The following is a 4,665-nucleotide window of genomic DNA, read 5'->3' on the forward strand; positions in this document are numbered from 1 at the left end:
CTAAAATAGAAGGTATCTGTTGTACAACATGGGTAGTAATTGTCTATAACTGGAGATTTCTTATATTTTAATACAGATCATTTATAAATGCAATTTCTTTTATTAAAAAGCTTCCACCCTTTGTCTGTGTACAATTTGCAGAACTATTCTGAAAGCGTAATATATGTGTATGAATCTGCAAAGGGTGCAAATTTCAGATATGCTAAATGCTTTACAAGTCACTGTGTAGCAGTTGGGCAAATATTTTGATTCCAGCCTTCCTTCTACTGCCCCAAATTTGAAAGTGTTTTTAAAATGAGTTGAAATTAAGGAGGACTATACCAATTAGAAAAGAAGAAGAGAGTTCTATTAGTCTGAGGTTTCAGAATCCCACCATACCAGAACCAACATCTTGGTAAAGGCTAGGCTGGAACCTGGACACAGTACAAGTCTGTGCAGGTGACATCCCTGCGGATCCAAGTTTCAGTGGTCTGTAAGTGTTCCAGCTGTGTAACTGACTAAACTGTCTTGTCAGCTTCTATACTGGCTTGACTGGGCATAATTCAAAAGGGAAAAGCTCATATTCATTCCATTCTTCTGAAGCTCTGTGATAACATTTAATAACACCCTGATGGGGTAGTTTTCCACATATAGTATTATGATACTTCTTCAAATAATTGCTAAAAGATACAGGATATAATTGTTCTATAATACTCCTACCCCCCAATGGCAGAAATCAGAAGAAACCACAAAGAGATTACTAGGGTCCACTAGATATTTACTGAAGAGTTTTCCGAATTCCTGTTCTTCAGACTCACTCAGAGCTCCAACCAGTACAGGAATAGTGGTAAACTCATCTTTATGGGTAGTAGATGGATCTACTTCTTTGTAAGCATGGGCAGCACAAGCCCCACAGTACGTGTATCCTACATGGGGTTCAATAATGGCTCTAGCAGGACTTTCGTAGACTGTACTTGTGAAAGTCAACCTTCTAGCTGGGCATTCAGCTGAAGTGTACTGTGTCACCTGACACAGTGTACCAGCTCCCAGCATGGTTGGCTTAGACCATGTAAGACCACTCAGTTGGATATCTTGGTGCCTGTGGAGGCAGCGGTGGTGACTCTACCAGGTGATGAGACAGCACAGGTCTCTCTATTCTTTAATATGATAAATTTAATAACTTTCCAAATAAGTACATACCAGATGCTCTAATAATTAAAATTCAATTTTAAGCAAAACTTTTTACATTTTCTCCATGTGCTCAATGATTAAATATTTATCAACTGAATCTAAGAACTATCTGCTATATCAGTGCCCAGAATACTTACTCCGTGCCTCCTAGGACATTTGCATTAGTAACAAGCTGCAGGAATATGGTGGGATTTGAGGTCTGCTAGCTAGCAGCATATACTGAGGAGGCCATTCAGTCTTGCTCTTTGAAATATGAAAGGACATAAGAAATGTATCATGGGCTCCTTGTGTGTCCTTGGCCCAGTATGCACCGTCAATCACTTATTTCTAAAAGCATCAATGCAGGCAGCAAGGCTTTCATTGGGGCCACAAGAGCAAGCATCTCTGAGGCTCATTAAAAAACAAGTGGAAGCAACACACAGCATCCACTTTAAATGTAAATACAGCAAACTCACAGCGGGTATAAAGTACAATCAGATACATTGCTACTCTGGGATTTTTTACTGCTGTCATCCATAAATCCTCATTATTAACTGCTGCTTTTATATTCATGTCATTGTAATTTGAAAAACGTTGTGTGTGCAAATACAGATTGGCCTTCATCTAAATAAAATTGTCAAGTTATAACAATTAGTGAAAAGAATGAAAACTGCTACATCAAGGCAGGTCATAAGCCAAGCCACTCATCATAAAGAATATTAAAATAGTTATTTACAATAAGTGCCAGGTCCCCACTTCCAACACAGTGTTAATTCTTTCATTAAGAGTGAATCTTTACAAAGGAGAGAGAGCTTTACCTCACAATTTTTAATTTTTGAAAACCTTTCCTTGAAAAAAAATTCTTTCCAAAGTAGATCTTCTTGTGTACTATGATCATCTCTCTTTGTGATCTGATAATATCCTACAAACCCTCTCTGTGCTATGCTGACAGCTCCCAGATATGGGGAAGCTGAGCCCTACTCTGTCTGCCTATATTTTAAAATAACACAAAAGTCACTGAATGCCTTTGACCTCAGACCTGCAACGGCCTTTTGCAGAAAATTATTTAGTAAATGGAAGCCACAGTTCATTCTCCAAATGGAAATCTAACCCTCTAAAACTTCCTCTCTCTCTTCTGTTGTTCTCAATGACTGTCACAACAGACTTATAATCTATATTGCATATGGTTAGCAAATGTTAACTAAACCTTGGAAATCATTGGCGGACATTACTGGGTCTGTTTGGCTTTTGTTTTTTGCTTGCTTGTTTGTTGAGGAGGAAAGGACTGAAACCATTGCCATCACACAACCCAAATAGGCCTCGAACTTGCAACTCTCCCCTCTATTTCCTGAGTACTGAGATTGCACTTATGTGTCAGATGCTGGCCCTTGTGTATCCTTCAAATTCACTAACAGGTTTGAATTTCCACTGACAGCACCATTTCCGTTTGCAGAGGAGGTTAACTTGATTTATTCCTCTAGAGATGTATGGCAGACAGGATAATGAACTATCCCTATAATGTTGTCTACAGTGTAACAATCCCCAGACTTCATTGATGTATTGCTACCCCACATGGTAAGAACAATTTAACAGAAGCGATTCATTTAAACATTTCTTTCTTTTTCTACAAAATAAATTTTTACTAGATTTTTTTTATTTACATTTCAAATGTTATCCCCTTTCCTGGTCTCCCTCTGGAAGCCCCTTCTCTTTAATCCCTCCCACCTCCCCCTGTTCACCAACCCACCCACTCCCACTTCCTGACCCTGGCATTCCTCTACACTGGGGCATTGAGCCTTCATGGGACCAAAGGCCTCTCCTCCCATTGATGACTGACTAGGCCATCCTCTGCTGCCCATGTAGCTGGAGCCTTGAGTCCCACCATATGTAGTCTTTGGTTGGTGGTTTAATCCCGGGGAGCTCTGGGGTTACTGGTTAGTTCATATTGTTATTCCTCCTATGGAGCTGTAAACCCCTTCAACTCCTTGGGTAATTTCTCTATTTAGCTCCTTCTTTGGGGACCCTATGCTCATTCCAATGGATGGCTGTGAGTACCTCCTTCTGTATTTGTCAGGCACTGGCAGAGCCTCTCATGGGACAGCTATATCAGGCTCCTGTCAGCAAGCACTTGCTGGCATCCACAATAATGTCTGGGTTTGGTGATTATATATAGGATGGATCTCTGGGTGGGGCAGTCTCTGGATGGTCACTCCTTCAGTCTCTGCTCCACACTTGGCCTCTGTAACTCCTTCCATGGGTGTTTTGTTCCCCCTTCTAAGAAGGATCAAAGTATCTACACTTTGGTCCTCCTCCTTCTTGAGTTTCATGTGCTTTGTGAATTCTCATTATCCAGGTGGACCCTTTTAAATGCAGAGTCCATGACTACAGGTGTTGGCCCTCTGAAAGTTACACAGATTGTTAGTTTCAACAAAACCTTGGGATGTAAGATGAACACATCTTATGTTCCATCATGCACTAAAAGCCTATGCAGAATATATTTCAAACACTCCAATTTTAAAACTCCAAGTTTTGAATAAACATTTTAATGTTTCACATTTTGAATTTAGGTTCACAGTATACATCCAGTACTCCAAAGTGTTTGAGAGCTGGACTGTGTTTGGTAGGAATTGAAGCAAAAGAAATGATAGTTATATAACATTTTTTTTTTTTGCAAATGAAAAGATATGTGACTTACTTAACCTTAGCATAGAACATTCAAATCACTCGTAGGTGTCTTTCTGTTTGTTCCTACATCTCCCTCAGTTTTCTCATAAGCCAAGGATCCTTTGCAAGGACCCCACTTGCTTCATTTGTAAGTAAAACATTGAAAAACAGCTCCTCAGGTCACTTTCTAGCTGTAAATCAACACATCCCCTTTATTCTATCCTTCCAACAAAATGTACTGAGTGCTGTGCTCCCCTTACGTTATTCAACACTCACCTCGCGGTGATGGTCGTGTGCCAGACATTGTTCTACGCTCAGAAATATAGTGCTCAGGAGCAGACTCTCATGTCTCTGCTTTGAAGTGCTAGAAGAATGTGAAGGCATTAAACAAAATGGAATTAAGACCACGCTGATATCAACTTATCTAATTACCACAAAAATAATTTTTATCAGAATAAAAAGGAAGAATCCATACCAAAATAGCAAGACTTTCAAAATGGCTCTCTCAAAATTTACTATTCTTTGTTCATAAGCTTTTTCTGGTCTTTAATATTTTTCACATAATATGTTCTTATACATTAATTTTCTCAATTGTAGTAGCTCTTTGTCCTGAATCTGCTTCTAAGTGAAGTTCCCTCCTGTATTATTTTGAAATGTAACTAGTTGTATGTATACTCTGTGACATGCTGTCAATTCTAGTATGATTTCTATGGTTTATACGTTCATAGCAAGAAGCTAATATTATAACTAATGATGTTTAAAACAGTAATCTAGCCATATAAACACTATATTTATAGTCATATTTCCTATTGCTGTTGTCCTATTGGGCATCACTGATCCCAGTGGTACCTG

At 39.0% G+C, this 4,665-nt stretch overlaps 1 pseudogene; it reads right to left on the bottom strand.

Moving 5' to 3' along the window:
• Positions 1-462: 462 nt before the first annotated feature.
• On the bottom strand, positions 463-4,117 carry LOC147005629 (protein MEMO1-like; annotated as a pseudogene).
• Between the last annotated feature and the right edge of the window lie 548 nt (positions 4,118-4,665).

This window comes from Mus caroli, unplaced genomic scaffold (assembly GCF_978045245.1).
Source record: "Mus caroli unplaced genomic scaffold, Mus_caroli_1 scaffold_3, whole genome shotgun sequence".
NCBI lineage: Eukaryota > Metazoa > Chordata > Mammalia > Rodentia > Muridae > Mus > Mus caroli.